General features: G+C 44.2%; 1 protein-coding gene and 1 non-coding gene across 6 annotated transcripts in view; both read right to left on the reverse strand.

Moving 5' to 3' along the window:
- LOC140741739 (semaphorin-3A-like) overlaps positions 1 to 21,774 on the reverse strand; it is a 232,579-nt gene that overhangs the window by 73,876 nt on the left and 136,929 nt on the right. The window lies entirely within an intron of this gene.
- On the reverse strand, positions 3,829 to 3,935 carry LOC140742162 (U6 spliceosomal RNA). Its single transcript, XR_012102238.1, has one exon. It is a non-coding gene; the product is annotated as a U6 spliceosomal RNA (small nuclear RNA).

Consider the following 21,774-nt stretch of genomic DNA (forward strand, 5'->3'; position numbering starts at 1 on the left):
GCAGACCCATTAGGGACATTTAAGAATCTCTTAGATAGGCATATAGATGACAGAGGACTATGGAGGAGGGAAAGGTTAGATTGATCTTAGAAAAGGTTAAGAGTTCGGCACAACATCAGGCAAAGGGCCTGTACAGAGCTATAATGTTCTATGTTCCATACTGCAGCACTTGGTCACACTGGAGAGATACAAGGGCGTTGCCACTGCTGGGGAATGAAGCAATGAGGAGAGATCTTGCTGGGTGATGTCATTTTCTTTGGAACACAGCCGCCTCAGGGAAGAATTAATTGATGCATATAAAATTATGAGGTCTAGACAAGGTTAACAGGAAGGGCCTATTTCCCAAAGCAGAGAGGTCAGTCACTGTGGATCACAGCTTTAACTTAACTGGTAGACAGATTACAAATCAAGAGGACTTGGAAGATTCATATCCTGCTGTGCAGAAGAAGAAGAGATGGGAAATAGGACGAACGTAGAATGTTACAGGATGGTATTGGGCTCTTCGGCCCATGATTAGTGCCAATTTATTTAATCCTACTCTACGATCAATCTAACCTTCCTTCCTACCCAGCCCATTAACCTCCATTTTTCTTGCATCCACGTGCCCATCTAAATATGGAACTTAGATTAGCTTTATTTGTCACAGGGAGTGAAATGCGTAGGTTGTGTCAAATCAAATCAGCGAGAACCGTAAACACGAGAAAATCAGCAGATGCTGGAAATCCAAAGCACCACACACAAAACGCTGGAGGCACCCATCAGGCCGGGCTGCATCACTGGAAAAGAGTAAACAGTCAATGTTTTGGGCTGAGACCTTTCATCAGAATTGGAAAGGAAGGGGAAAAGTTCTTACCCTGACTCCACAAATGCTGCCTGGCCTGCTGAGTTCCTCCAGCGAGGATTGTGCTGGGCAACCCGTAAATGTTGTCAAGCTTCCAGGGCCCACAACTTACTTACCCTAACGGTATGTCTTTGGAATGTGGGAGGAGAAAACCCATGCGATTGCGGGGAGAATGTACAATTTCCTTAGACAGTGGCAAGAATTGAACCCTGATGTTTTAGCTGGCACTGTAAAGTGATTGTGCTATCAGGTTGCACAAGAGTTTCTTAAATGTCCCTATTGCATAGCCCATACCACCACCTCTGGCAGTGCATTTCAGGCATCCACCCTGACCTGTGACATCTCCACTAAACTTTCCTCCACAAACCTCAATCAGATCATTTCTCATATTAGCCATTGCTGTTCTGGGAAAAAGGTGCTGGCTGTCGACTCTGTCTAAGCCTCTCATCATCTTATACTCTTCTGTCAAGTCAACTCTCATCTTTCTTCACTGGAAACTGAAAAGCCTGAGTTAGTTCAACTTTTTCTCTGAAGACATGCTCTGTAATCCTGGCAGCATCCTTACAAGTTTCCTCTGCAGCCCCTCTAAAGCTTCCATATCCTTCCTACAATGAGGGGACCGCATGAAGATAAGGAATATCTTTAGGCCATCGTGTACTTAGCGCCTTCGTTCCCTGCTCCTGTGATACAGTGATACCTTACGTCACCCACAGCATGAACAAGAGGGATCTCACAGTACTAATTTTCCAAGGAGTTCAGGAGTTCTACCATTGTTAAAAATGGTCTACCTGATTGTTAATGGTGTACTGTGCGTGGGAAGTCACTGTGCTTTCATTATGACTATGGATACACTTCAAACGGTTAGGGATTGCCCTGGGATATCCCAGGGATCAAAGGGGTGTTATGGAGGCCAAATTTCTTCAATTATCATGACCCAATGGTCAAACACATAAATTTCTACCGCTATCCTCTCTCCCTTCAGGTGAATACAAAAGAATGGTCAATTTGCATAAGTTCAGAGCTCTGTACAGTAATCAGACTGGGAAAGTAATGGCTACCTCGGGCTAACTGCCAACATAATGCAGCAAGAGCAGTTAGCAGAAAGCACTCTGCAATTAACCCAGTCTGACCTGCAAAGACAACTGAGCAAATGCATTTCCCAAAACATCCAAATTACTCTGTACACTGCCAACATCTGTTAGCCTGGGCTATCACAGACTAATAAATAGCGACTTTAAAAGATACCTATTAACTAACACAACTATTGTAATCTACTCCTCTCCTGGCATTAAACTGTTTTTGTAGTGGTGCCTCTGAGCAACATCTGCTTAGATCTAAGCCGTGCTCACGTGTTCATGGGTTCAACATCCATTCAGAAATTGGATGTCAGAGGGGAAGAAGCTGTCCCTGAGTCACTGACTGTGTGCCTTCAGGCTCCCGTACCTCCTCCCAGATGGTAGCAATGAGAACAGGGCGTGTTCTGGGTGATGGGGTCCTTAATAATGGATGCATTCTTTTTGAGGCAAAGGATTACAGGAGGAATGGAGACGGGCTAACCCCTAATGACATCAATGGATCTGGGGTTGAGAGGGTAAACAGCTTCAAGTTCCTTGGCATCCACATCACCGAGGACCTTATGTGCTCTGTAAAAGGCACAACAGCACCTCTTACACCTCAGACGGTCGAGCAAGTTTGGTATGTGCCCCCAAATCCCAAGAACTTTCTACAGGGGCACGATTGAGAGCATCCTGACTGGTTGCATCACTGCATGGTATGGGAACTGTACCTCTCTTAATCGCAGGACTCTGCAGAGAGTGGTGCGGACAGCCCAGCGCACCTGTAGTTGTAAACTTCCCATGATTCAGGATATTTACAAGGACAGGTGTGTAAAATAGGCCCGTAAGATCATTGGGGATCCAAGTCATCCCAATCACTATCTATTCCAGCTGCTACCATCCAGGAAACGGTACCATAGCATAAAAGCCAAGACCAACAGGCTCTAGGACAACTTCTTCCACTAGGCCATCAGACTGATGAACTCACAGTGATTCAAGTGTACTCTATATTACATTGACTATTCTGTTTATTATAAATTACTATGATTGCACATTGCACATTTAGATCCGAGACGTAACATGAATATTTTTATTCCTCATGTATATGAAGGATGGAAGAAATAAAGTCAATTCAATTCTTTGAAGAAGTCCTGGATACAACAAAGCCTAGAGCCCATGATGGAACTGACTAAGTTTACAACTCTCGGCAGCTTACTTCGATCCTGCCTAGTAGCCACATCCCTTTACCAGATGGTGATGCAGCCCGTTTGAATGCTCTCCACTATATACCTCTAGAAGTTTGTCAGTGTTTCAAGTAACACAGCAAATCCCCTCAAACTCCAAATGAACATTGTTACGCATATTGCACGGTAGTCTAGTGGTTGTGTTACTGGGCTAATATTCCAGAAATCTGTACAACAGAGCAGGAGATTTAGTCCACTTCTCACCACTGCAACTGAGGGGATTTACATTTTGTTTATTAAATAAATCTGGAATAAAAAGTGAACATCTGTGATGGTGAACACTAGATTGTTGTATAAACTCATCTGGTTCGACTAACATTGTTTGGGGAAGGAAATCTCAGTTTTCGAGTTCAAGAGGCTGGAGTGATGCTTGAACCCAGCAGCGAGGATTCAGTAACAGTTCCACTAAGCTGGCACCACCTCAGAGAGGCCACATTGGTAAAAGTTGCACCATACGGGGGGACCAACGGTGTGGTCAAGCTGTCTGGTCCCTGGACACCTCATCAGAATGCAATTGTCCCTGGAAGGATGGACAAGAGGAGCACAGGCTTGAGCATTAAACTAGAAACAGATGCAGATACACTTGCCAAGGGATCTGGATCTTAAGATATGGAACATTTTTTTCTTTTCAACCAATTTTATTGAATGTAATTTGTAGAAAAATCCAGACTAGTCTTGGGCTTTATATAAAAATATGGAACAATTCACAAATTTACATGTCACCCTTGTGCAAAAGCCATGCTAATTTTCTCTGCATCGTTCCACTTTTACTATATGTGCTTTCGATGTGAGCACAGAACTTAGCACAGTGTAGGCCTTTTGGTCTGCAATGTTGTGCTAACCCTTTAAATAACTCTGAGATCATTCTAACCCTTACTCCTACATAACCCTCCATTCTTATAAAATATAGAAGCACAGCACAGGCCCTTTGGCCTGTGTAATTGTGCTGACCTTTTAACCAAAGTTCAATCTAATCCTCCCCCTCCCACTCACATAGCCCTCATTTCTATAGGACATAGAAGCACAGTACAGGCCCTTTGGCCCATGATGCAGTACTGACCGAAGTTTCTGTTCCCTTCTACTCTGCTCCATACTTGCCCAGCCTCCAATCACCCTGTTTCCTTCCCCTCCTCCACTCTTTCCATCACGTCTGCCCTCTGCACTTGCTATTCTAGTGTCCATGTTTAACCTTCTCTTCATCAGATTCCATCATCTTCACCCTATCACCTCCCAGTTTCTGGCATCATTCCTACTCTCCTCTTCCCCAACAGTCAATCACCTCCTCACCCGGATTCACTATCAAATGCCAGCTCATAATCACTTCCTTCCCTCTGCCAATAAAGAGTTATTTATTGAGGGCTGTTTCATGACAGAATAAGGAACAGAAGTAGGAATAGGTTGATCTGCCAGTGGCTGACTCAATCTTGGCCTTCACTTTCAGGCATGGTGTCCATTGCCACTGACACACTTACAGTCCAAAAGCTTTTCAATCTCAACCTCAGTTTGGGTCAGTTCACGGTGAATGGTCAGCCCAGAACTCCATAGAGAGCTGCCGTCAATCCGCAGTGTGCATTTTTGTGAAAAGGGGTATATTCCGCACTCGCAAGCCTATGCAAGATGCGGAGCATAGAACATGTGGGAGTATGAAATGTTGTTACATCTGACCTCTTACTCAACCCTAGACTTCGTGCCAAATCCAGAAGCTTTCTAGCAAAATAGTGAGACAAAGGACAAGATACCCTGCATATCTGGCCCCTCAGGACTAGATTCATAGTCATAAAGCACAACAGCACAGAAACATGTCCTTCAGCCCATCTAGTCCATGCTGAACCAGGAATCTGCCTACTCCCATTGAACTGCACCCTCCATACTGGCCCCATCCATGTACCTACCCAAACTTCTCTTGAACGTTGCAATCGAGATTGCAACCACCACTTACACTGGCAGCTTGCTCCACCCTCTCACCACCCTCTGAGTGAAGAGTTCCCCCAATGTTCTCCTTAAATATTTCACCTTTCACACTTAACCCATGACCTCTATTTGTAGTCTCACCCAGCCTCAGTGGAAAAAGCCTGCTTGCATTTACCCATCTCTACCCCTCATAAATTTCTGTACATCTATCAAATCTTCCCCTCAATGTTCTACATTTCAGGGAATAAAGTCCTAACCAACCTATCCCCTTAACTCCAATCCTGGGAATTAAAAAAAATTTTTTCTCTGTGCTCAGCAGAGAAATATGACTATAGCAGTTATATTTGGTGGAGTTTACTCTGGCCAAGTGTAAGGTGTTGCTCCTTGGGAAATCAAATGAAAAGAGGTCGAGAGAAAGATACTTTATTGATCCCAAAGGAAATTACAGTGTCACAGTAGCATTACAAGTGCACAGATACAAATATTGGAAGAAAAGTAGAAAGAATAAAAAATAAGTTACCACGAACAGTCTAACAGGAGGGGGTCATCACTTCCCCAGCTATAGGTTGCTCATTATAGAGCCTAATGGCCGAGGGTAAGAATAGCCTCATATAGTGCTCTTTGGAGCAGTCCAGTAGTCTTAGTCTATTACTAAAATTACTCCTCTGTTCAGCCAAGGTGGCATGCAGAGGGTGAGAAACATTGTCCAGAATTGCCAGGATTTTCTGTAGGGTCCATTGTTCTCCCACAGCCTCCAGTGTGTCCAGTTTGACTCCTATAACAGAGCCAGCCTTTCTAATCAGTTTATTGAGCCCATTGTCATCACCCGTGTTGATGCCATTGCCCCAGCACACCGCCACATAGAGGATTGTACTGGCAACAGCAGACTGGTAGAACATGTGAAGGAGAGGCCTGCATACTCTGAAGGACCTCAGTCTCCTCAGGAAGTAGAGGTGACTCTGGCCCTTCTTGTACACAATCTCTGTGTTGGTGCCTCACTCAAGTCTGCCATTCAGGGGCATGCCCAGGTACTTGTTAGTGACAAGACCCTGAACAGTCTTGATATGCAGAGGGATTTTGTGGTCCAAGTTTATAGTTACCCAAAGTGGCTATACAGGTTGTTAGGGTGGTAAAAAAGCATACGGCATTCTTTTCTTCATTAGTTGAGGTGTTAAGTTCAAGAGTTAGAAAATTACATTGCAACGCTATAAAACTCTAATTACAGCTAAAATCATGCATTCATTTCCGGTCTCATCCCATAATAGGAAGGATGTCAAGTGTTTAGAGAGGGTGTGGAAGAGGTTTACCAGGATGCTGCTTAGATTAGAAAGCATGTAATATAAAGAGAGATTAAACAAACTTGGGTTGCCCATGATTAAGGACCCCCCACCCCCAGGTCATGCCCTCATTGTTACCATCAGGGAGTAGGTACAGAAGCCTGAAGGCATGTACTCAGCGATTCAAGAACAACTTCATTCCCTCTGCCGTCAGATTTCTGAATGGACAATGAACCCATGCAGACTACCTCACTACGTTTCTGCACTACTTATTTAACTCAACTTTTAAAATAAGTCAAGTCAACTTTTATTGTCATTTCGACCATAACTGCTGATACAGTGCATAGTAAAAATGAGACAACGTTTTTCAGGACGTGTTACATGACACAGTACAAAAAACTAGACTGAACTACATAATAAAAAAAAACAGAGAAAGCTACACTAGACTACAGACCTACACTGGACTGCATAATATATATACATCTTACTGTAATTCTGTTTTTGTTACGCACTGCAATCTACTGCTGTAATAACACATTTCACGACATATACCGGTGATATCAAACCAGATTCTGATTCTGATTTTGAAGCTTCTGGGGCTGAGGGAAAACCTAATATAAGATTATGAGATGCATAAGTACAGCAGGCAGCCAGAATCTTTTTTCCCCAGAGCTGAAATGTCTCATACCTGAGGAGAATTAAATGAGGGGAAAAGTTCAAAGGAGGTGTGTGAGGTAAGTGTACTTTTCTGGAGATTAGTGTGTGCCTGGAATGTGCTACCAGGGGTGGATGTGGAGGCAAATGTAATGGAGGGCCTTAGAAAGGCACGCGGGTGTGATTAGTATGCAGAGATATAGACAGAATGGATTAGTGCCTGTCCGATTACACTCAAAGAGGTGAGTGGATGGGATGGTGGAAAAGTGGCTTATTTTTGCTTTTGTTGGCTTGTTATGTTGTTGTTTCTGCCTGTAATGAACACTGTCAGCCTGCTATGTAGGCCCCGGAATGTGCAGCAACACTCATGGGCTGCCCTCAACACATCCTTGGGTGTGCTGATTGTTAATGCAAACAACATGTGTGATAAATAAATCTGAATTATATTTGCATTATTGTAAATTACAATTCTTGGAGCCTTTCGACTACCCCAGACCAGAATCTCAGATGGTGACGAGGGTGTGTTCAGGAGCAAGATATACCAGCTGGTTGAGTGGTGTCGCAGCAACAACCTTGCACTCAATGTCGGTAAGGCCAAAGAGCTGATTGTAGACTTCAGAAAGTGTCAGACGAAGAAAAACAAACCAATCCACACAGAGGGATCAGAAGTGGAGAGAGCGAGCAATTTCAAATTCCTGGGCATCTACCTCTGAGAACCCAACCTGGTCCCAACATATTGATGCACCTAAAAAGGCGGCAAGACAGTGTCTTTATTTCATTGAGTTTGAGGAGATTTGGTATGTTACGTAAAACACTCAAAAATTTCTGCAGATGCACTGTGGAGAGCATCCTGACTGGCATGGGGAATTAATGCACTGGATTGAAATAAGCTGCAGAGAGTTGTAAAATTAGTCAGCTCCATCATGGGCACTAGCCTTTGTAGTATCCAAGGCATCTTCAAAGAGCAGTCATTAAGGATCTCCACAACACAGGACATGCCCCCTTCTCATTGCTACCATCAGGAACAGGGTACAGAAGCCTGAAGGCACACACTCAGCAATTCAGGAACAGCTTCTTCTCACCTGCCATCCAATTTCTGAATGGAGATAGAAACCGTGAACATGTATTACATTGTATTGCTGCCGCAAAGTTAATATTTTTCACAACATATATCAGTGATATTAAACCTGATTCTGATACTGACTTCAACTGCATTTCTTCAGAAGATAATCTCAACACCCTTTGACCTTTATGACAGAAAAGTGTAGCATCAACTCCATTCTGTGCCTTAAAGCACTCTGAAAGCTCGTATTCCTGAGTGGCATGTTGCCACAAAACAATCCCAAAACACTTAACCACAATAATAGAGTATTATGAAATCAGTCGTTTGCTAACATAACCACAACCATCCCCTCATTGTAAGGAAATCTGATGAAACACATCTGATACAAAGAGATTTCTGCGAGATAAACCGGCTTGTAGTTCTGAGCCGAGTACAAAAGATCAACATAATTTCCACAAAATAGAGGCAAGAATTTCATACAAGCTAGTTTGAAAAGTTTTCAATCTTTTTGCTCCTGCAGTATCACCCTGTATTTTATGAACAGCACAATTTAATAAAAGGAAAGAAGATTTTAAGGTGAAGAAGAATTCAAATGCTGGAGTAAAGATACCAAACAGAGGTGAGGTTTGCTGCATCAGTCAGCTACACACTCAGTTAACAACCTCTTCCCTTGCCCTGGACGAACATGATATTCTTTGTTTACAGTGGATTACTTTCAATGGTGTAGATGTGTTAAAAGCTTGAAATCAATACTGAGTTGTTGGATATCTTGCCCTTTGCTCTCTAAAGACAAGAAAGCTAAAAACTTCAAAGAGGAGAGGTGAAATGCCATAGCAGAGAAGATGAATTCCTGGTACTAACAATCGAGCTTTAAGTACTGGGTTCCATGACATGAATATACCTGCTCTTCCCGAGCGTGCTTTGATGCTAAGTGTGTGAGGAGAGCAGAGGGACAGCCAGAGGCACGGTTACATTTGAAACGTGGAAATGACCTGTTTCATGGACTCAGTCCTAGCCCACTGCCATGTCTGTCAATCCCTTCTCTCTTCACGAAAGCTTCTTACTGATGCTTGGGTCTTTTTGCAACATTCCATTGAGTTTTTGTCAGAGAAGGGCGGCAGAAAGACTTGCATTTCCACAGCGTTGGTCACACCCCCAGAATGTTCTCAAGTGTCCTGCAGTTAATTTGAGTGTTGTGTAACTGAGGAAGATAGAGCCAATATGCATATAAGACATAGGAGCAGAATTAGGCCTTTCAGCCAATAGATTCTGCTCAGCCATTCTATCATGGTCGATAACCCCCTCAACCCCATTCTCCTGCTTTCTCCCCATAACTTTTGACACCCTTACTAATCAGGAACCCAATAACTTGGCCAGCTGTGACAATGAGTTCCATAGATTCACCATTCTCTGGCTAAAAAGAAAATCCTCCTCTTCTCTGTTCTAAAGTTCAAAGTAAATTTATTATCAAAGTATGTACTATACTGTATGTCATTATGTAGTGGCTTGAGATTCACCTTCTTGCTACACGGATAAAAGGACTTTCTTGTTGCAGTTAAAGAAATATCTTTCTATTCTGATGCTGTGCGCTCTGGTCTTTGTCTCTCCAAAAGCTAACTACACTTATTGATCATCATTTAACTGGTTTTGAAGATAACTTACTTCCACTTTAGTTTAGAGGCAAGATAAAATTAAAGATTAGCTTAATTTGTCACATGTAATGTGAATTGTGTAGTTTGCATCAAATCAAACCAGTGAGAATTGTGCCGGGCAGCCCCTGCAAGTGTCACCACACTTCCAGCACCGACATAGCATGTCCACAACCCACTAAGCTCCAACCATAGGCCTTTGGAATGTGGGAGGAAATCAGAACCCCTTAGGAAGCAAATGCAGTCACGAGGAGAACATCCAATCTCCTAACAGGCATCAGCGGGAATTCAACACCAATCAGTGAAAAGTGGCGCTGTGTAAGGTGATGCACCAACTGCCATGCTAGTGTGCTGGTGTGAGGTGGTTGAGAAGGCAATAGTGGGGTGGGACTTGCCTGATCTGACAAAAGTTTATAGAATTAATTGAGAGATAGAATGGATAGAATCCTTTTCCTTGGTTTGAGACGTCTAATACTAGAGGACGCACATTTAAGTTGAGATGGGGAAAAGTTCAAAGGAGATGTGCAGGCAAGTTTTTTTATCAATAGAAATACTGGTGGGTTCCTGGAATGTGCTGCCATGGCGATGGTGGAGGCAGGAATGATGGAGGCATTTTAGATAGTCAGACGAATAACCAGGGAATGATAGGATAAGGACCAATGCAGAAAGAAAGGATTAGGTGTCATTAGCCTAATAAGTTTGGCTCAATGCTATTAGTTTGAGGGCGCCACGGTGGTGTAGCAGTTCGCATAAACTATTACAGCGCCAGTGACCTGGGTTCGATCCTGCCGTTGTTTGCAAGGAGTTTGTACGCTCTCCCCATAACCATGTGGGTTTCCTCCAGGTGCTCCAGTTTCCTCCCACATTCCAAAGACGTATGGGTTAGTAGGTTAATTGGTCACATGGGTGTAATTGGGGTAAGGACTCGTGGGGCGGAAGGGCCTGTTACTGTGCTGTAGTTCTAAATCTAAATCTAAACAACAATGTGGACCAAAGGACCTCTCCCTGAACTGCCTTGTTCTACTTTCGGTGATCTACGCCATCACTCAGAGGCATAGAAATGTTCCAGGTGACTGCAATATTTATTTGTTCTCCTTTTCTTGAAGTATATAAGACCATAAGATATAGGAGCAGAATCAGGCCATTTGACCGATTGAGTCTGCTCCATCATTTCCTCAAGGCTGATCCATTTCCGTCTCAGCCCCAATCTTTCGTCTTCTCCCCGTATCCCTTCATGCCCTGACTAATCAAGAATCTATCAAACTCTGTCTTAAAAATACCCAATCACTTGGGCTCCATGGCTGCCTGTGGCAACGAATTCCACAGATTCACCACTCTCTGGCTAAATAAATTCCTCCTCATCTCTATTCTAAATGGACGTCCCTCTATTCTGAGGTTGTGCCCTCTGGTCTGAGACTCCCTCACCATAGGAAACATCCTCTTCACATCCACTCTGTTCAGGCCTTTCCACATTCGATAGGTTTCAATGAGATCCCCCCTCAATCTTCTAAGTTTCAGTGAGTACAGGTCCGTAGCCATCGAACGCTCCTCATATGATAAGCCTTTCAATCTCAGAAACAATTACGGCTCCCAAGCAACCTAACGCATTTTGAGTAAATGTTTTCCTGGCGTTTGCTAAGCACAAGACCAAAGGAGATTGCCACATCAGCTTCGGTCAAACTAAAGACATAATCATTCCTATCAGACATGGCATGCAGGACAAGGAGAAAAATATCTCGGCACCATACAGAGATCATCTTAATAAAAACAAAACACGTATTTGACAGAAGAGCCAAAGGAATATTATCGGATATAATGGAACGTGCGACTTCTGAGGCCATTTAAGAGTTAAACAGTATTCAAACCCATTATGCAAATAGGATCAGAGTCTGACTCGCTGAGCAGATGCATTAACTGAGAACAGCAGGTCCTGGTTAAGTGGTGAATCCCACAAGGCAGCTCCACGCAGATTATTAGATATTTTTCTTTGCGAAACAACTGGGTGAAGGGCCAAACCATGAGTTGCAGTTTGCCGCCAAGGACAGAAGGAGATGAATAAAATCAAAATGGTTTGCAGGCTGGGACGGGGCTGCCTGGTAAATAGACGCTGACATAGAACACCTGTACAGCTGATCCCGGATTACGAGGAAGGGGTTGCTTTCCCAGAAAATGGACCACGCGACTATTTTCACTAACACGAGGCTACATCATCTGCATTCGCCTCAAGAAACACAAGCTGGAAAAAAAACTTGTATTTATTTATGTTGTTCGGAAAAAATTCCCAGCATCAAGGACATTCTCAAAACGTGATGCCTCAAAAAGGCGGCATCCATCATTAAGGACCCCCACAAACAGGACCTTCCCTCTTCTGATTACTGCCGTCAGTGAGGAGGGAACGAGAGCTTGAAGGCACACAATCAATGTTTTAGGAACAGCTTCCTCTCCTCTACCGTCAGATTTATGAGTGGTCCAGAAATCCGTGAACACTACCTCACTATTTGTGCTCTCTTTTTGCTCGATACAGTACTGCGCAAAACGTGGGTGTATATATAAACCAATTGTTTGGAATCAAATGACCTTGCCTGATGTCTCAGGGCCAGGTCTGCACCTGTGCCACTGCAGAACCCCGGCACTCCCCTTTGCCCCCGGTCCCACACCCCTCCTATGGCACTCCACCCTCGCAATTCCCAGCATCCTTTGCTCCGGAGAGATTTACAAACTTGTTCTCTACTCCACATTGACAAATGCAGTACTGTGCAAAATTTTGGGCACCTCAGTTACGTGTATGTGCCTAGGGATTTTGCACAGTAATGTACATATAGTACATCTTCCTTATTCTAATGCATAGTATATTTTATATATTGCACTGTACTGCTGCCAGAAAACAACAAATTTCATGACCTATGTCAGTGATAGTCAACCTGATTATGATTCTCCCCTTGTAAGCTCTGTAAAGGCAGGTTTTATCCTGCATCTGAAAAAAACATTGGGGTAGTGATTTGTGAACTCTGTAGGACAAATTTCCATAACCTGAACAGATAGAATGAGGGATCACCTGTACAGAACCGTGTGGCTACATGACTCTAAATGGGCAATGGCAACAGCTTGTGAAGAGGAAAAGAAACAAGAATTAGACCTGTACTTATGCATCCGAGGGGCCTTGCTGTTGAGTCCTTATTAACAATTGAAAGTTCTTTATTGATTGGAGATTGTTCAATGCTAGGACGATGTTCTTTTTCCATGATGCTTCATGGTCTAAAGTGGCAGGATGTGATTTAGTTGCCGCTATTGTTTTATTATTCGATGAAACAACAGATTGGGTAAAATCCAGGCCCCTTGACTGTTTCCATGGCACATTGTGAATGCGTGAAGACAGCCTTGGAATAAACAATGGAACAAACGAGGCAGGACAGCAACAAGTAGGATCTGTTGTCTTGGAGGAATTATTTCCTTTCCGGGATTCCTGCTCACAATAACACTTGTCGTGCTCTCATTAATTATCACCAACAGTAGTCGTGAGAAATAGACAAGGAACTCCGAGGTACTCCTTGAAGCTGATTTGGAACAGTTGGAAATATAAAAGAATTGTCCTGGGACCAGCATGTTAAGTGCCTTTACAAAGAAGGCAGGGCAGCACCTCTACTTTCTTAGGAGTTTGTGCAGATTCAGTATGTCATCTAAGACATTGTCAAACTTCTACGGGTGCACAGTGGAGAGCATCCAGACTAGTTGCATCGAACCCCGCCATCCAGGCAATGCTCTCTTCTAACTGCTGCCATCAGTTATGAAAGATATACTGGCTTTGGAGGCGGTGCAGAGGAGGTTCACCAGGTTGATTCCCGAGATTAGGGGGTTAGACTATGAAGAGAGATTGAGTCGCCTGGGACTGTGCGGACTGGAAATCAGAAAGATGAGAGGAGATCTTATAGAAATATATAAAATTATGAAAGGGTTAGATAAGATAGAGGCAGGTAAGTTGTTTCCACTTGTAGGTGAGACTCAAAAAAAGGGACATAGCCTCAAGATTTGGTGGAGTAGATTTAGGATGGAGATGAGGAGGAACTGCTTTTCCCAGAGAGTGGTGAATCTGTGGAATTCTCTCCCAATGAAGCAGTGGAGGCTACCTCAGTAAATATATTTAAGACAAGGTTGGATAGATTTTTGCATAGTCGGGGAATTAAGGGTTATGGCGTAAAGGCAGGTAGGTGGAGATGAGTCCATGGCCAGTTCAGCCATGATCTTATTGAATGACAGAGCAGGCTTGATGGGCCAGATGGCCTAATCCTGCTCCTATTTCTTATGTTCTTATCAGGACGGCGGTACAGGAGTCCCAGGTTTAGAAACAGTTATTAGCCATCAGACTCCTGAACCAGTGTGGATAATTTCACTCAACACTGAACTGATTCCAGGACCTATGGACTCATTTAGTGTTCTCTGTATTTATGTATTTTCCTACTTGCTTACTTATTTACTATTTATTTTGTATTTGCAGTTTACCTTCTTTTGTACATTAATTACTTGTCAGTCTTAGTGCATGGCATTGATTCTATTATATTTCTTTGTTCTACTGCAAATGCCTGCAAGAAAATGAATCTCAGGGCAGTATATGGTGATATATAAGTACATTGATAATAAATTTACTTTGAGCTTTGAAATAATAGAAGTTGCCTACCAACAGTGAACAGGAACAAGTATAGTAGTATCTATTAATCTAATGTTCGGAGTACTTGTAAAGATGCTGGTCTTGGATTAATGCAATAAATAGGGAAATCAGGATAGGTCCCTATATATTCATTTGCATATATGATTTTGCCATTGTTAACAATTTAAAATAAAGGCTTACAATTGACTATGGTTATTCTCACAATCTGGTAACTCTAATAGAAATAGTTTCAAAATTTCCAGCTGAGTTTAATTACATAGATCCCTGAGGCTTCCTTGCATAAGCAGAGTTGCCAAGACTTAAATCTTAGTTTGGATGCAGAGTCACAGAATATTTTGATTTAGTTGGATCTGAATCAGATTTATCAGCAGCGACTTATAACAACATAAAATCTGTTGTTTTGCAGCAGCAGTACAGTAAAAAGTTATAAAATTATGATGAACTGAGACGATAAATCAATTGTGCAGAAATAAAGGAACAACAAGGCAGTGTTCAAATTGTTTATTGTTATTCTTCCGTTGTTCCTTTTTGCGCCTTGTGGCACATCGGGCTGGTAACCTTTTCTGTCTCTTTAACATTTGTCTGTTTTTTGACAAGGCTGAGTTGCTAGCTCAACGCTCAATCCAGCATGGATGGAAAGCATGCAAGGAGCCAGCTGTATTTGAACCCAGGACCACTCACATCAAAGTCAGGTGTAGATACCACTACACCACCAGCCGGCATAATCCTTCTTCAGCACATGAGTGTAAAGGGAAAGGAAATGATTGGAATCACTGACTAGGAACTTTGAAGAGGCGTCTAAGAATTTAAAACTAGCACCGCTATTGGGAGCCAGAGAAGCCGCTGTGTCACTGCCATATTTCCTTTGGTTCATGGGCTCACAGTTGTTCAGAAATAATTTGTAGTCTGTAGGTTTTCAGTGAATAATTAGTAGTGCGGCTTCCTCGTTGGTCTGAGATTACACTGTAGGGGAAGGCCACAGGAGTGAAGGAGTCAGCCTTACTTTACACAGCCTTGTCACTCAAGCTTTGTGCGGGTAGACACACAATATACCGGAGGAACTTAGCAAGTCAGATGGCATCTATAGAGAGGAATAAACAATCAATGTTTTGGCCAAGACCCTTCAGGACTGGAAAGGGAAGGTGAAGAAGCCAGAATAAGAAGGTGAGGGGAGGGGGTGATAGGAGAACCTAGCTGAGGAAGAGGATAGGGTGAATCAAGGAGCTTGGAGATGATGGGTGGAAAAGACTGAGGAAGAAGGTATCTGATAGGAGGAGCGAGTGGACCATGGGAGGAAGGGCACCAGAGGAAGGTGTAATAGACACTAAATGCTGGAGAAACTTCGACAAGTCAGGCAGCATCTATGGAGAGGAATAAACAAATTCCCCTCCACAGATGCTGCCTGACCGGGGGGGGGGGGGTTGTGTGTGTGTGTGTGTGTGTGTGTTTTTTGCTTTTTTTGCTTTGGAGTTCCAGCATCTAGAGCAGGAGTCCATGGCATAAAAAAGGTTGGGAACCCCTGATCTATAGAACCTTTCCTGTTTATACTTTTCTTTGCGACAGTCCGTTGCACAGAGAGAGACTGAGAATTGGTCCAAGTTTGTAAGTTATTAAATCTTGGTTTCCAGAAAGTTCCTCTGACAGGTCTGTCAAATAGTACATTACTGCTCAGACCCCAGATGATGAGCCAGTGAAGATTCCATTACGAGTCAGTGGCACGGTCCAACATCCAAAACTTCTGTTTTAAGATTGTGCTACTGAAGACATGCTTACTGGTAAATCGTAAGGCAAGAGATTTGACTAAAAAACATCCTTTCTAAAGCAAAGTGTGGTGAACTATCGGCGCAGGCGGGGGCGAGGCCGGTTTGGGGGATGAGCTGCGCTGGGGCACTGTGAGGTGCAACGTGTTCAAGCTGACGTAGCTCACGGAGTTCATATCACTGCCAGCGCTGGAGTGAGCGGCTTGGAGAGGAGTCGACGCTTAAAGAGTTTTGACGTCCATCCACCTAACCCCGGTGCGAGGCTGGATCGCTCCAAGCGTTGAGCCGATTTGGTGAGACCAGGAACAGCTTCGAGCTGGGCGGCCCAAGCGTATCGGGGCACCTGGATCCGGATCCAGGAACCTGGTGCTACTTGGTGCCTGGGGCAATTTAAACACCAGCACAGGTAGACTAAAAGCCCGAGTGTTGGGAACAGAGGTGAGGGTAGGGCTGACTTCGCTCGCTCTCCTGCAAATGTTCATTCTTTTCTCCTCAGCACCGAGGCTGTGAACTGATCTGGCTGCTATGCTTTTTTGCCCTGCTGGTGTGATGAACTGGGGACCAAGGCTTTGGGCCTACTCTGGCCACTCCGGGAGTGGATCTGGGACTCACTCCGGTTTGGGATGCTGTTAGCTTGCTTCTATTGTTCGCGTGATGTGGGATTTTTTTCTCTCACCCTTTTTTGGTCTTTTTTTAAATTGGGTTATTCAGGATTCTTGCTTTGTGGCTGTTAGTAATGCAATGAATTTCAAGGTGTATAATGTATACATTTTTTGATAATAAATGTGCTTTGAATCTCTGAATCATAGGTCAAGACCAGTGAGGCAGCCCCAGATTGTACACAGAGAGTTAATGGGTCAGATTGTTTGAAGAGCAAGTATGAGTTAAAATGCTTGTTTGATATACTTGTTTTAATGTAAGCTGCCTGTAGCAGGATTGAAGAGAACATTAAGGAAGCTGAAAGATTCGGAGATGGAGGCCAAGAGGTGGCCTGTCCTGGGGTTGGAGGCCTGTGTGTGTGAGTGAGGGGGGGGGGGGGGAGGGAGGTAGGAGGGGGATTGTCTGTGTATGAGAGTGGGAGGCAGGGAGAGAGGAGGACTGTTTGTGTGTGTGAGTGGGAGCGAGGGAGGGAAAGGATTTGTTTTGTTGTTGTTCTTTTGTTATTGTTGCTGCTGCCGTTTTGTCGGCGCTAGAGTGTGTGGCAACTCTGGTGGGCTTCCCCCAGCACATCCTCGGGCTGTGCGGCCATGAACCCAAACGACTCACTTCATTGTACGTTTCGATGTTCGTGTGATAAATAAATTAATCTGAATCTGCTTGATATACAGATGAAGGAAAAACACACAGTTGCTCTGGAGAGCGAGCGTGGATAGCGGATGTAATGGGAAAAAAGGGAAAATAATTGCCAATGAAAGTGTAAAGGATTCTAATGAAGTGATAACAAAGAAGAAAGAAGAATAGAGAAAGAAGATTAGCTTTATTTGTAACGTGTACATCAAAACATAAAGTGAAATGCGCTGTTTTCATCAAATCAAACCAGTGACAATTGTGCAAGTGTCACCACACTTCAGGCGCCAACTTACAAGTCACTCACCCTAACCCGGATGTCCTTAGAATGCGGGTGGAAGCCAGAGCACCCAAGGAAAACCCATGCAGTCACAGAGAATGTACAAACTCCTCACAGGCAGCGGTGAACCCCAAGATGGCGGCTATAGCAGTGTTACGCCGACCACTACGCTACCGTGCCACAACGATAAAGTCGTGAAAGAGGGAGAGACAGAGATGACGAGGGAAAGGTTGGATGGGCGGAAGGCTGGCATATCTAGGTCTTGGCCGGGCTTTAGCTTTGCAGCACGGTTGAACTCTTATGTAAATGAGCGTCCGTCTCACTTACTCTGCTTTGATTCATAGGATTAAGTGAGGTGCTCAGTACCGAGCCGGCCAAGTGAAAAGCCCTTCAGCGGCGGTGCCTCTGACCCACGGGGCGGGGAGAGGGGTGTCGGGGGGAGGGGGCAGAGTAACCCGTGAGTCAGCACTGTGAAAGGAAGCTCTCAGGAGCTTCAAATCAGGAACAATTGGAGGTCTCACGCACAAAAAAAGAGCATTCTGGGGAAGGAGGTGGGGTGGCTTTCCGCGCAGATTAACGTGGAACGTTCACAAAGGCACGACTGTGTTGGCCAGCATTTACTTTGGAATTCTAGGAACTCAGTTCTTGGCCCTGAGACTGTTGAATCTGCATAAGCAGAGTTTGATCTGGGAGTCTATAAAAAACAGACTTAAACCTATAATCATCAGGGGCTGCTACACTGATGCTGAAATCCTTGTGCTCTGATCTACAAATCCAAACTTGGGTCATTCTGCCCAGGGTAGAAATGTCAAATACTACAGAGCGTGTATTTAAGGTGAGAGGAGGAAGGTGTAAAGGAAATGTGTAGGACAAGTTCTTTTTTTCGTTTTTAAAGAGAGTGGCAGGTGCCTGGAAGGGACTGCTTGAGGCAGGGGCAAGAGCAGATACGACAGTGGTGATCAGGAGGCAGGGAATGAGAGATATGGGTCATGCACAGAAAGAAGAGTTTAGTTTAATTTGACACTATGTCTGGCGCAGACATATGGACTGAAGGACTGGTTCCTGTGCTGTACACTCTTCTGTGCTCTGTGTTCGAAGCAAAGCAGCCCAGGAGTCATTTTACTCCTCTTGCAGTTTTTCACTGCAATCATGCCTCCTCTTCCACCTCATTTTCCGATGGCTGCATCACCAACTGGTATGGGGGATCTGGGGGTGGGGGGGGGGGGGAGCTACTGCACAGGATCGAACTAAGCTGCAGAGAGTTGTAGACTTAGCCAGCTCCATCATGAGCACTAGCCTCCATAGGATCCAGGACATCTTCAAGGAGCGACGCCTTGATAAGTCAGCATCCAACATCATTAAGGCCTTCCATCACCCAGGTCACGCCTTGTTCCCACTGCTACCATCAGGGAGGAGGTACAGACGGCTGAAGGCACACAGTCAATGATTCAGGAACAGCTTCTTCCCCTCTGTCATCCGATTTCTGAATGGACATTGAACCCAAGGACACCACCTCACTATTTCTTTTATTTCTATTTTGCACTAATAGTTTAACTATTTAATATACTGTATACGTATATACTTACTGTAATTAACAGCTTTTTTCTATTATTATGTATTGCATTGTACTGCTGCCGCAAAGACAACAAATTTCATGACATATGCCGGTGATATTAAACCTGATTCTGATCTCACCTGGAAGTTTTTAGCTAATATAATTTTTCACAGCTTCTCAATGAGGAAGACTATGCCTGTGTGCAGGAAGATCTGGACATTCAAGCACACATGCAAGTGCCCGGCAATGGCAGGAGAGATCTGTCACCCGCCCTACCTAGATGGTCAAAGGCATTACCATTGCTGATTACCACCACGGTCAATAATTTGGGTCGTCATCAACCATATACGGACACAGTTGCATAATACTATTACAGCACCCGTAACCTGGGTTTAATTACTGTCACTGTCTATAAGGAGATATTACATTCTCCCAGTGACCATGAGGGTTTCCTCCGGGTGCTCCAGATCCCTCCCACATTCCAAAGACATACAAGTTAGTAGGTTTACTGGTCACATTGGTATTTTTGGCAGAAAAGGTTTATTGGGCCAGAAGGGCCTGTTACCACTAACAAACAAACAAATAAATAAATATGGCTCACCATTACCCTTCCAAGTGCATTTAGGAAGGGACCATAAGCATTTCACTTACAATCAAAGGCCTTTTGAAGGATGAGTGTAACCCGGAAACATTCTCTATAGCTTTAATGCCAAGAAGTCTACCTCACAGAGAGTCATGGAACACTACAGAACAAAAACAGCCCTTCAGCCCATCTAGCCCATTCCAGCCTAGTATACTGCCTAGTCTTATCTACCTGCACCGGGACCATAGCTTTCTCTTCCCCTCTCATCCGTGTATGGTACTTTCTTAAATGTTACATTTGAACCCACATCTACCACATCCACTGGCAGCTCATTCCACACTCGCATCACCCTCTGAGTGAAGAAAGCTCCCCTCTCAGATTCCCCTTAAATATTTTGCCTTACACTCTAAACCTATAACATTTAGCCATAAACAGAAGAGATTTTGCCACACACACAAAATGCTGGAGGACCTCAGGCGGTCAGGGAGCAACTATGGAGAGGAACAAACGGTTGACGTTTCGGGCCATGACCCTTTATCAGGACCTCTAGCCATGACGGAGTTGACCCCCTTGACATCCTGCTAGAGGTCACGTTATCCTCCTCCAGGAGATCAGGTCAAACCACAACAAACTCAACCTTCAATCACTCTACAAGTCAAGCATTCCACCTCCAGGCCACACACAATACAACTACAGTGAGTCGCGTGCATGCGTGCACACACACACAAAGAGATTTGCATTAAAGTGCTTGTGAAGAGAAGTCTGATCCCAATTATCGGTCAAAACATTACAAATATGGGAAAAGCTGGCTTCAATTATTTTCCTTGGCTCAGGGTAGGTTTCTCTGAGTTAGTTTTTCTTTCTGTCACTCATCTTGCTACGTGGAATTCTTCGGGGCGATATCACCACCTTCAGTTCCTATCACACATCCATCACGTGTCAGAAAATTCACCCCACTCCCTCCTCTACTGTTGGCGTTTGACAGGACGGGCTCATGTTGAAACTTCCCATACATGCATCTCCTGGTTTCCCCATGTTCATCAATGGTCCACTGCCAATAACCAAGCAGGAGTACCAAAGAGAAAAGGAACACCAGAACAGGGTGGGAGACTGAGGTAAACTGTTGGTAACAGACCTAACAATAACTTTGCAGAATCACAATCATGACCTCCCAGCTTCTCACTTCATCTCCCCTACTCTCCCAACCATCCACCTTCCCCTTCACTGAGGTTCACCTATTAGCTGTCAGTTTGAACTCTCCTCCGCTATTCACCCACTTTCTCCCTCATCTGACACCTGTCAGTTGTACTCCCCTCCCCTATCCACCCACCTTCCCCCTTACCTGGCTCACCCACCACCTGTTAGCTTGCACTCCTACCCCTCCCCCACCCCACCCTTCTCCTATTGGCTTCCTTCCCCTTCCTTTCCAGTCCTAATGAAGGATCTCGGCCCAAACATCGATGGTTTATTCCTCTCTCTAGATGTTGCCTTAGCTGCTGAGTTCCTCCAGCATTTTGTGTCTGTTTCTCCAGATTACTATGGTGCCTGGTTTCCTGAACACTGGTCTGGCCTTCAATTCTTGTCACTGCATTCTGTGAAGGATCAAGAAAATACTGGAAACTCTGAACAGGCCAGGCAGTAGCTGGGGAAGGAGAAATGCTTGAAGATTCATGATGGGTGCTGCTTTCCTGAGGGTGTCCTTGATGGTGGGGAGGCCTGTGCCCATGTTGGAGCTTCAGGGACGGAGGAATCAGAGGGAATACCTCCAATAGGGTGAGGCCAAATGAATAAACTTGCAGGTCAGAGGCAAATTAGACGGAAAGTGTAGGGAAGTTCTTTGAGAATAGTTCTTCAGATAAGGGGCTACAGTTACAAAGTTAGGTTAGCAAGACTTGGGACTGTTTATATTGAAAAGGAGACTAATTGTTAAGTGGTTTATTATAGTTGTATGT

Source organism: Hemitrygon akajei, chromosome 19, assembly GCF_048418815.1.
Source record: "Hemitrygon akajei chromosome 19, sHemAka1.3, whole genome shotgun sequence".
NCBI lineage: Eukaryota > Metazoa > Chordata > Chondrichthyes > Myliobatiformes > Dasyatidae > Hemitrygon > Hemitrygon akajei.